Raw genomic sequence first — 12,262 nt, forward strand, 5'->3', positions numbered from 1 at the left:
ATGAAGGGTGAAAGTCAGAATGGAGAGTTTTGGTTACAAGTTACTGAATTAGAAAAAACAAACTTACAGAACTCAAACAAACGGTTAATTGACTGTGTCTGCTATACTTTGCACAATCACTCATTTGCTCATTCAGCATATTTTTCACATGACCAGATTCACCTTCACAAATCCCTGATAACCAGCAGTTAATAAGACAGCAGGGGGAAGGGACCACTCACGTTGTCAACAGAAAATATTGCAATAACTGTTTGAAATAGCTGATGGAACCAGAGTTAAGGGAAAAATAAAAAAAAAAAAAAAAAAGCTTTCACCTTTTCAGGTCTATTGTCCCATTAATTTCATTTATTCATTTATTTATTTATTTTAAAGTACATTCAATCACCTGGTCCTTCCCTCTTTGTCATCTCTATTACACAGCTGAACTTTTGGATTTCAAGGGTTTCATATTTATCACTTTATTAAGATAACCCATGTAGCAAGACATAACAGCATGCTGATAGCAGGGCTTATCAGTAGCTTTAAAACAAATGGGTCCCTACAGTGAATTTCCCTTGACAGCTAGATGGCAGTTTTGAAACCAAGGCATTTGAATTAATCTGCTGTTGTGCTGGTCATTATAAAACTTTTCCTAAAGACAAGACAGGGAGATGATAAAAAAAAAGTCATTGTAACAAAGCAATCCATTCTGTTATTAAACTTCAAATGCTGCAATGTTAACACTTTTACAAAGCAAGAATAGCCAAATAATTTTGCTTATTGGAAGAAAACAGTTTCCTTTTGCAACTCCTGTCCTCTGAGAGTCATTTATCCAAACATACAATCTTTTCCAGTTTACATCAGCTTTCACTTGCATGCCCTAGAACAGTAGACTCTCAAAGCTTTTTGTTTCTAAAAAGATTCACTTGGCTCCTAATGCTGCGGTGAAGAGTAGGGAGGTGTGCTCTGAATGAATGCGAATCATTTAAAACAAGTTTATTTTGGGTTCCTCTAACCTAGACAGTTTAAGGAAGCATCTCATCCCTTTTCACTCCCCCATTCTCCTGAACTTTAGTTCTGTTCATATCCTCTGTGATGGAAGATGTTTACTTCTCAGGTTCAACTCTCTCACTTAAATGAGTTACTCTGCTAGTTAAAATTACCCTATGCTACACACGGTTCTAAACAAAACAGATTTGCAGAAAACATGATAATGAAGCCATTTGGAAGCCTTTCCGGAATCGTACAGGTACTCGGGAATCTTGCAAAAATACATACATTCTTACAGTGCTTTTTGAAAAGGGAGAAATGAGAAACATTTATTGCTAGGCACTGTTCCGAGACCACTGTAACTGAGCACATACTGTATGACTCACTCACGTATTTTTTTCCCCTCCCCTGTTGTAGTAAAACAGCGAAAACACCTTATTGTTTCTTGCATCTTTATACACATTTAATGCTGGCACTTACCATTGTGGAACAGATGAGCCCCCACCCCCCACAAAGAAGCTGAAGGTCTCTGGATCCTTTGTTTCTTGACTATTCCCAGCTCTTCACTTTGCTGCTCTGAATTCAGCTGTTTGCAGAAGAGCACAGAAAAAATTAATAGACAGTCGGGTTGCCAAATTCCAGCCACTCACGATCGGCAACGAAGACGTTCTCCCTAGTTCTGATTCCAAAGAACAAAGCCTGCTGGCAATGAGGAAGCGAAGTTTAAGTCCTCTGGCTTCAGTCCAACTGTTGCTCTTGCTTTTGCTTCAGAGTACGTGAGAGTGTTTGTATGAGCTTGTAATGCATGTAAGAGGTGGGGGCTGGGGAGAAAAGAGGGTGTGTGTAAGGGGAGGAATGCTAGTCATATCCAAAAATAACATGAAGGAAGTAATATAGTGATCCGTCTCCCCTCATTCTCTCCTCTTATCGCATGTACTGAGAGTGTCTCTATCCTAAGATTCTGATCTTGAGAGTAGGTAGAGCAAAAATTCCAATGTGACTTGCAGCTCATTTGATTGCACTATTAAACTGTAACTGTAAGCTCTACGCTTACAAAGGCACGTCACGGAACGCATGATTTAGTGGCAATCTACTTGCTAATACCGAAGCCGGAATGCATTTCACACTGTGTGCATTTGTTCGCAAACTGAAGAGAAAAAACAGAAGCTACTATTGAAGTTTACTATGTGTCAGAAAAAATAGCATCACATTTGCCTTTCCAGAATTCCCTAAATTCCAATCCTCAGCATTTCTAGTTATTGCTTAATGTGTTTTTGAAAAAGCGAATGCTGGAAGTTTACAACATAATGCAGAAATTGGGATATGAAAATATCTATATAGTTTAATTTCACCCAACTTTTTCAGAAATTTTCATAAAGAAATTGCACATCTCTCAAAAAGAAAATCAACACCCACAACACAACCAAGAAAACCACACAGAACAAGAACAATTAAGACTTCTTTCCTGGATAATCAAGCAAGCTATGGTGTAACTATTGTCACTGTTTTGTAAAAAGCTTTAGAATATTGGTTCTAACAAACGTGGGCTTTTTAAGGTCTTAAAAATGGTCATTAATAAGTAAAGAACAAATTTAAGGAAAAATACTAAATCATTAGTGATAGCCTCTTTTTTTTTTTTTTTTTTTTTTTAGTTACTTGTAGTTGATCTGGACTCTCTCACATAAATTTGAGGACCACTAAAACTACCCAGAAGCAGTCTCTGTGATTAGTTAAAATTTCTGGGAAATTTTAATTGTATCCAGTAGGGCTTCAAGCTCAAGCAAATACCCTCAAACTTTACAAACTAACGATTTATCTATTTATCATACTACTCTCAGCAAAGAGTAGTACTTTACAGAGAGTAGTATTAGTTTTTAAAAGGTTTAATTAAAACACAGCAATATGAAGAACGGTCAAAGCATTTTGGATTTTGTCTCATGCAGAACAGTTTAGCCCAAGATTCTGAGGTATCTGACCTGCTACTGGGCATTTTAGAAAAGCAAAACCGGTCAATTTCCACAACAAATATTTCTGAAATAACAATTCTTACAACAGGAATAAAAGTGGGAAAGAAGGGAGAAAATAGAAATTAGACTCCAGTGTGCCAGTTTCAACAATGATAGCATAAACCAGCCACCTGTTTGCACAAGACTTTGTTCCTCAGTACAGGAGACAGAGTAGATCAGACTGACTGATTTCTATACCCAGGGTCAATACTTTGTCTGGACCTAGCTTTTTATATATTTATAAATATATATATATATATTTTTTTTTTTTTTTTCCTATCCTTTAGTAAGTCTAATGTAGCTTAGGATAGAAGCTTAAGTTTTATAGAACCAATATAATGCACTTCCCTACATTCTCATTACATTAAAGCAATTACAGTGCTTTTCCAAAGCTAGTAGCAAAAAGAATTGTTATGATAGATTTTAAAGCTACAAATACACTATGTTGAAGGTAAATCTCAGAAGCCTATAGAAACCATATGGAATGAAAGGAAGTTATGATGATTTAAGTTTGCCTTCCTGCATATTCACTAGAGACTGAATCGCAATATATTGTAAGGCCATAAAAGTTATAGTAAATCCAAGTTGTGTGTCAGGAAGTTCACTGAGCCCTCCTGTGATGTACGTTTCTGCTGGTACTTTACTCCTTGGTCACATCAGAGAGCTTGGCTTTCTTTGCTGTCCTGAGGTTTGCCAGCCCAAATTTAACCTGACAAATTTCACATGCAAGAAAAGATCAAGAACAGATAAGATTACTTGCAGGCTTTTAGTCCACACCTCATCCCATCTTGCACAGCAACTGCACTGAATTTGCTGAACTGGCTAATTACAGTTCTAACTTGAAAAACATACACTTTGATGGGACAACAATAAGCTCACATTCCGTATTGTTTGCAATTGTGTCTCCAGAAGACAGAGGTTAGTCCAAAACCCAGTCTTGGTACAGATGTTTGAATTTGTTTTGCTATTATGGAAAAGCACAAGCCTGAAATAATGCAAATTTGACAAAAATATAAAACTACAACATAAACATACACACAAAAGGAAGCAAACAAAAGAGTAATGGGGAGCTGTCACATGCTTTCCTCTGTCTAAGCATTGCTGTCCTAACCAGACTCAAAACGATGATGCTGCTTTCAGGAGAATTTGACAACCATAAGACCAGAAATTCAAATAAAACATGATAAAGTAACATTGAGAATTTCAGTAGTCCACAATTATCCATCAAATGAATCATTACCAGCATAGTTATTACATTTTTGTTATTTTCTGCTGTCTACGCAGATGACAAAGATGCACAGCAAAACCAAAAATGCCTGGAATTATTTGTTATTATGCAACTATGGAACTAAAATGTTTGAATTTTGCAGGGGTCTCAGTTGCATAAATCATTACTACACTAATATTGTTGTTATTTAACTCAAATATAATGTAACCCTAGCACATTTTTAAAAATTATGATAACTGTGCATTTGCTACTTTGCTGCCAATCTGTTTCAAGTAATGTGTTATATTCTGCCTACTAACATTTCAGCTGGAAGTTTCAAAATCTGATGAACATTTATCAGAATTCAGTGTGTTTTCCAACTGACCTCATTTTAAGTGAGGAAGGAAAATAAACGATATATATATTAATTTCTCACACTGAAAATTCATTCTAATTTCACACAGAAATAAGATGCTTTATAGGAGTAATGCTCTGACTGGTAAAATGTAGCCGTCATTAATTGTTCACTGTTCAGACCAGATGGCTACAGTAATTTCTGAAGCATTAGATAAATGCATCAGAAATTCTAATTAGCAAAAAAAGAATAGATTTAAAAGATTCCTTAAGGGTAATCAAACTGTTCTAAGTAGTGCCACATCTGACTACCAGTAGTAGCTTCTAAAAAGCAAGATTTTCCTCCCATTACTATATGGTAAGGTCCATCCAGAGAGGTTATGGCACACATTTCTGAACTTTTTGCATGAAGAAGCCCTTATATTTATTTCTTTTTCTCTGCAGAATAATCATAAAATATAATAATAGCCATGCAGTTAGAGGTAAAATTAAATTTTAATTGTTAATTTTGAGCACTTACTAGACACAAGCTCTGGTAAACTGGGCGATTTAACAACTTCAGTGTCTTGTACTCTGTACACACAAATGTATTCCAAATATAGCCTATGTAAATTTGACATTCAGCAGCAAAGGTCACGCAGTGTTTGGATGTAGGGAGCACTTGCAAGACAAGTGCTATAATCTAATAAAAGTAACAAGACTGGTGAAAAATGCAAAAAGGTAGAACACTCATGTCAGAATCTGTATTTTCCTAATTTGAACATTTTTCTTTTAGTATCTACAAACCTTAATTTTTCAAATTATGACCCATGCTGAGTTTACTTTTGATTAGGAAAACATTTAAAGGTTTTTTTTTTTCTGTCCATACAGCCTCTCCATCATTTCTGTGACTACTAACCCAAAGCATGCTCTTTCCTGATCTTCGCACTCACCACTGCTCCCAAAGACTTGTGTTCTTTCAAAAAGTGGAAGTGGTCCTGTGGCATAGATTTAGAGATGAGCTTTTTCTCTGTGAAGATATATGAAGTATTTAGATGTTCTGAAATTATTTAATGTCAAAATTTTATTCTCAAGAGGGCCTAAAGAGCATTTAGACATTTTTGAAAGTGAGATTTACTATATATTCCAAAGTCTTCTCTGTCTCTTAGAGGAATAACCTAAGTTAATATTTAAGAGAAATACTACTTCCCCCCCCCAAAAAAAAAACCAAACCCAAACAAAACAAAAAACCCCAACTTTTACAGAAAATATAATCAAAAATCAGAGGAAATTCAAATTTTCAGAGTGCTTTCCTGGCATGAAAACTTTCTTATTTGAAAGAAAAAAGAACTATACATAATTCTGTCTTTTGTGCCTGTAATGCTTCTAGTTGCCAACACTGTAATTCACTTGTAGCAGTAGAGATGTAGAAGAACAAGGTATTAGAAACAGCCATATAGGTTGTGTATGTAAAGGAGCATGTTCAAATATCTCAGAATAAGTTAACTAATGAGGTCTCTTCCACACAACCCAAGAACAGAATTAATATCTTCACGAAACTGATGTTTCAAAGAAATCACAAGCTTTTTGAACCCAATGTCTATTGAAATGAACAGTACCTACAAGCTACAGCCTCAAGCAGAGTGCCGTCAAGATTAGTATCTGCATCATATTGACAGCACGTTTCAGACAAGTTGAGTTTAACAAATATTTATAGCTGCATCATAACAAACTGATAGCAACCTTTTTTTTACAATTACACAAATAAAAATCCTCATCATCTACACTTAGGCCTGAAAGTCAGTCGGACCGTGAGCTTCCAGAGTACCGGAAGAATGCAGGGATCTTGTAGAATATGCATTTCATTTAGCTGCCAATAGGAAGTCCCCAAAGACTGGAAAGCCCAAGAACGTTTTAATAACTATTACTTTCCAAATAGTTGCTAAATCTAATTTACATGAAAATTTGTTTACTTTTAGTGGGGGACACATGCAGGCATCACAAATCCAAACAAGTCAAACGGCTGAATTCAGAGTTAAAGAATCATCTACTTATTCTGTTTATTTACTGAATCCATTGTGATCTCAGGATAAGTATGTAACAATCAGCCCTGAAATGAGCTCCATTGAAATTGCTGAGTGATCAAATGTAAACGCACCTTAAAAGGATGCATGAACTAGGATAATGGCAGGGTGGAGATGAGAAGAATCAAACATTCCTAAAACTCAGCTCATCCACTTGTTTAATTCATGCATTGTCCATATGATTCATACACTGGGGATATTCTGCTTGAGGCTATAGCTCATGGGAATTGTTCTTAATTGCTAGTGCACCGGAGAATCTCATGCCTTCTCTGATCTATTTATCTGCAGGTTTAGTTCACCTTCATGCTCATGTTGAGAGAGCATACAAACCTACAGTTTGGAAACAGGTAATTATTCTCCATACATTCTGTCAGAAAATAAAAACCCAAGTAATTCTTTCTGGATAATGCACATATTTTCAGTCAAAACTGAAGATTTTCACAAGTGAATGCTTTGCAATTTATTAAAGAAAATTACTCTCCTTTCATAAGAAATTATAAATCCAGGGCTAGAGAAAGGTGTCATTTTGGGTCGTGAAGAATAACAAACTACACCCCAAAATTGTTGCAACTCTTGTAATACAATTTTCAGTGTGAATGCTCCTTAATTCTGCCCCTAGTCTCTCGATGGGGGTTTCTTAATCTTCTTTCATGCCATCATCTGCTAATATTTCCTACAGAAAATCTATGAGGAATGTGAGAAACCAGTGTAGCTTGAATACAGCATAAAATTTCCACAGTCACATTAATAAAGAAACTAGAAGCACAGGCATTTAGCAGCCTTTCTTTCCAAGCAAACAAGGCAAAAGATCAGCACAACTGACCTGACTCCAGCATCAACACAACTCCAGTGTTCTGAAAAAGCAGACACCTGCTATTAGTTCTTAAAACAAAGCTTCCAGCACTACCACTACATCCCTCCCTATGCAAACTGGTGTCCAGGATGTCAGCAGATGACATGGCTACCACCTGACCACCAAATTTATTTTAGCTAGGAAACAAGAACTCGAAGAGTAATGGCAGAAAAAGCTCATTAACAATTTTATTTGAGTTTAAACTTTGATTGTAATTCTAAGAATCTGTGAAGAACACAATCTGTGAAGGAGAATTATTTTTATTATTTCTTAGCTTAGTTTATGTAAGTTTTTAATGTGAGCAATGTCAAAGTCCTTATGTTATGATCTAATGACTATCAGGAGCTTAATAATAAAATGTAGCAATACAACAAAAGGTTTGTGGGGCCCAAACCCTCTGCCCACCACAAATCTCATGCAGATATTCAGAAGGCAGGGGTTTTAGTTTGTTGGTTGGGTTTTAAAACCACAGTGCTTTTTAAAAGTATAGTCATCACCTTGTCCCTTTCTAGTTGAGCTTTTAAAGAATATATTTCTGCAGCCTCTATTAGTGAAAGGAGTATTAAATGAAGCAATCCAGCTACTGCTGCATTTAAATAAAAGTATATTTTAAGACTGAGTCAACAAGCATTTTGAACAAAACAAAACAAAAAGCAGAATAAAATCTGTATTGAGTTCTGATGTTCAATGAATCAGTACTTGAGAAGGTCTTACAGTTAATATATTGAGACTGTTTTCAAAAATATCCATTTGATTAATTAGTTAACTTCTAACAGAAAATGTAAGTTGTTTGAACAAATGCTTTTTGTTAGACGTGGGTAGTATTCGAATGAGCCAAAAATCCACGTCTATCTGCGATGATATAAACAGTATGTATGTCTATTTACATAAGAAGAGAACTTCCCTTTCTATCACTATTGCAGTTTTCTTTTATAACAGGAGTATCAAACTCATTTCCACCAGGGGCCACGTTGGCCTCGCGGTTGCCTTTCAAAGGGCCGAATGCAATTTTAGCACTGTATAAATGTAACTAGGAGTAGTTGGAGTTGGACACCCCTGTTTTATAAGCAGGTTACAAAGGTGGCCACAATTTTTCCTTCTCAAACTTTTGTAACATTAAATTTTGAGAGATACCATATATTAAAAATTTATATGTTTCTGTAAGATATTTTCCTTATCAATGCAACATAAATGAAAATGAATACATTTGGATATATTATGAATTAACATTTATCATAAAGGAAGTATTGTTATCAGCAGACAATTAAAAGTGCATTTAAATAATTTATCAAAAGTAGATCTAATTCTTGAAATTTTAAAAAATGAAATCTCATTCATTACCTATTCTTTACATACTATTTCACTTTGGAGACAACACAGAGATATTTTTTTTTTTAATAAACTATGCCATGTCTCTAAGAATGATTTCCAGAAAAGATATTTTGACACAAAACACTGAGGATTAGGTCAGGTGGGGGAAAACTTCCCAATAGATCACCTAGCAGAGGCTGCTGACTGGACCATAAGGGGTCCCAGTTCACGCATCGCCTGGAATGGGCCTCCCCTGAACATCAATCAAAGCTTTTTATATAGAATCAAGCCTGCTTTGGCTGTTTGGATAGCTGTGGAGTGAAGGCTGAGTTTTACCAGGCTGCCTGCTTCACCTACTTCTGGGACAAATGCCCTTTCATGATTTGAAAAAAATCTTAAAAATGCTATTCAGGCGGATTAACTGTGCAGCAGTAATTCCTCAAAAGTAACCTGAGGTAAACCACATATTTCTATTCCTGAGTATGGAGGAAAATCGGTACAGGAAATGAGCTCATAGGGAGATTAAAAAATATATTTAAAAAAAATAATAATTAGGAAAAATTAAAAAAAAAACAAACACCAAACAAAACCAAACAACAACAAAACACAGAAAAAATCATGCTTAACACACAATGCTGTTTCCCTTCTAATGCATTGCTGAAACCTTGAAGAAGGGGGAGTATATGTGAATGTTGATGTATAGATTTGGTAGTGTTTCTAGCCAATAGTAACCAAAGCTGTAGCCAAGGGGTTTATTTGCTGTCTTTAACGGGATTTCAAAATTAAGCTTTTTCTGTAGATCCTCAGATGTGTTATGCTACCATGAACCTAGCAGGTTTTGTTCATCAAAACAATATTTTTGAAATATTTTTGATCTTCAGCTGCTTTGGAAAATCAGGTTATTAATTAAATATCATGCTATTTATTAATACTCATAACGATTGGAGAAGCAATACGAAGTTTTTTTTTTTTTTTTTTTTTTTTTAATATATGTTACAATGTACAGGCTGTTGTTACCCCATAACCCAACTTTTTTCCTTTAATTACTCATCTTCCTAGCTTTGACTGAGAGTATTAGGGAACCTGTTTCTTGCATTTACCTTCCAAAACAACTTTTTTGAAAAAATATATAGAGCAGATAATTTTTGCTACTTAAAATTATTTCTTGTCTCCAATCCACTTTCTCAAAGAACCATTGATTTGCAGTTTGACACATGTATCTGAACTGCCTCTTCTTCAAGAGCATATTGCCCTTCCCAAAGAACATCAGCATACAGTTAGCAGTAATTGTAACCATGTTTATGCTTGTAAAGTATTACCTCTAACCCTGAGGTACTAATGGTTGCAGATTGTTTTTTCTTTCCAGACCTCCCACATACAAAGTTTGTGCCCCTTTGCAAAGCTAAATTATCCTGAATTCTGGATATAGTTTTACCTCAGGCTCACTTTGCTTGCAGTGGCACAGAGGACTATTTTATAAACGTTCCCTAATCATTACCAGTTAGTTTGGGCCAACTCAAAGTGTCAATTCTTACCTCTATCCAATCAACCTAACACATATAACTTTTTAATTTTACAAGCTATAAAACTCAGAATATTCTTCAGGGATGATTTCTTATGGTTATGTAGGATTTATGTTTTCTCCACCTTACCATGTTACAAAGCTGTGTTACACAAACCACTTTCTCTTCCCTCTAAGAGCGTGTCAACCCTCTAATCTGCACCTTGCAATCCCTTCTGTGCCCCCTAGCTACCAAACACTATATGCTGTGTTGACATTGATACTTCTGCTCTGGTATGTCCAAGCTGACTCAACACACAAACAATAATTGTGCATAATGATTTGCACCAACAAAGAAGCAGTAAGCTAAGTAGATATATTAAGTTTGGTTTCTTATTTTAACAGAATCTCTAATTAATAAGCTTTGAAATATCTACTTACGATAAATTCTGTTTGAAACTGGCCTCCAGCTCAACAATTATTATGCCAGACAGAGGCAGAAACATTCAGCTGAAGATCAAGCAGGACTGTGATGCATGGCCACAGCAAGGAGATCACTTTGAAGTGCTGTGGAGCTATATCCAGAAGAGAAGCTTTCATGAACAGCCAGGATTCTTTGAGATCACGGCTTCTACAGAAAAAGGATTTCTTATCCTCTGCTGCTGACACACTTCCAGTACTTTTCTTGTAGTGAGCTAGCATACATAGGGCTGTTTTTTTTCTACCAGCCCTTTGAAATCCCATGCTCTTTTAACTGAAGCTTTTCACTTGAGTTTTCTGGTTATATTTGGTGGTGGCAAGACGAACAAAAAAAATCAGTAAAACAGGAACAGTGCCACGTCTTCGTTATAGGTTTTACAGTTTTAAGAGGTAAGCTTTCCTAACTTCATTCCATGTAAAGTATCTCTATGACAAAAATGAATTTGCAAAGTTTTACATAGAAGGAAGTTTCATGATACCTGGAAAAGGTTAGGTGAAATTGTAATGTAAATGTGTCTGGGCAATTAATATACACAGTACATCAGAGGAGTTTTTTGAATTGAAGCTTTTAAACGAGGACACTCTTCTCTACAGAATGCCACTTCTTATAGATCAGTCATAGCCATAGCAAAGGCTAAGCTGATCATTAGACAGGAGAAAAAGAGATGCCTTACCTCTAGCGTGCCATGCCCGAAGCACATCTTACCCCCACTGCTCAACCTGTGCCCTCTTCCTATGAAAGGTTGTGGCCCTTTAAAATAAGGCCCAGAGCCCTTCTTGCCTGCTCACATCCACCCCAGTGAGGTGCTTCCTCACTTGGGTGGGCTTAAGTGAAGCGTAGGTAATGCTGTCTAGCTAAAGATTGCTCCTCAGCCTGGGCAGACAGCCAGGGAGTGTGTTACTGCACTATTGCATCTGGGGCAGGCAGCCTGAGAAGCATTCTGAAGGAATGGAGGTACCCTCTTGGAGGTCACAGTCTGCTCTTTAACTGCTTATCCTACATACTTAATATCCCTTCAGCATTTGAAGATGAAGTGCTATCAACATTGTCTTCCTTCACTCCAATATTATTTAACAGGGTAGTTGTACCATGTCCATATGCAAAAATATCTCAGTATGGTATTGGCACCAGTAATCAAAAAGAAAAGCAGAGAGGCTGCGTGTGTGTTTCATGGTAGAATCTGATCACATTTCACATAAATCTGCAATGCAAACTCTGAGCTAACTGCATGGCAAACAGAATTTATGGTGAAAAATGGATACTCCATGCATACACTACCCCAAATATCTTAAGCAGATATCCTGCTGCTCTCCAGAGCAGTATCTGTGTTCAATCTTTGCATACCTTCAACAACAGCCTCACAAACTGGAGGGCAAACTGCCCAAGCAGATCTGGAAGTGCATTCTTAAAGTTTTACTCCTGCAGCATGGCCAGCTGCTCTATAGCAGCTGATGAACAAATGCAGAAAGCATCCACAAAGCATTCGAACACTCTTTGCTCTCTCATAGCTTCACTGT

At 36.3% G+C, this 12,262-nt stretch overlaps 1 protein-coding gene across 5 annotated transcripts in view; it reads right to left on the bottom strand.

Annotated features, from left to right (window-relative positions):
* Nucleotides 1–12,262, bottom strand: part of PALLD (palladin, cytoskeletal associated protein) — a 199,175-nt gene that overhangs the window by 145,553 nt on the left and 41,360 nt on the right. The window contains exon 1 of one of the 5 annotated variants that reach the window (XM_065061367.1): nucleotides 1,450–1,987. The exons of 3 other annotated variants lie outside the window; for them this stretch is intronic. The gene's annotated coding sequence lies outside the window, so the exon portion shown is untranslated. Of the gene's footprint in view, nucleotides 1–1,449; nucleotides 1,988–12,262 lie in introns of those variants that run through there. One more of the 5 variants, XM_065061366.1, reaches the window with a different exon arrangement.

Source organism: Columba livia, chromosome 4, assembly GCF_036013475.1.
Source record: "Columba livia isolate bColLiv1 breed racing homer chromosome 4, bColLiv1.pat.W.v2, whole genome shotgun sequence".
In the NCBI taxonomy this organism is placed as follows: domain Eukaryota; kingdom Metazoa; phylum Chordata; class Aves; order Columbiformes; family Columbidae; genus Columba; species Columba livia.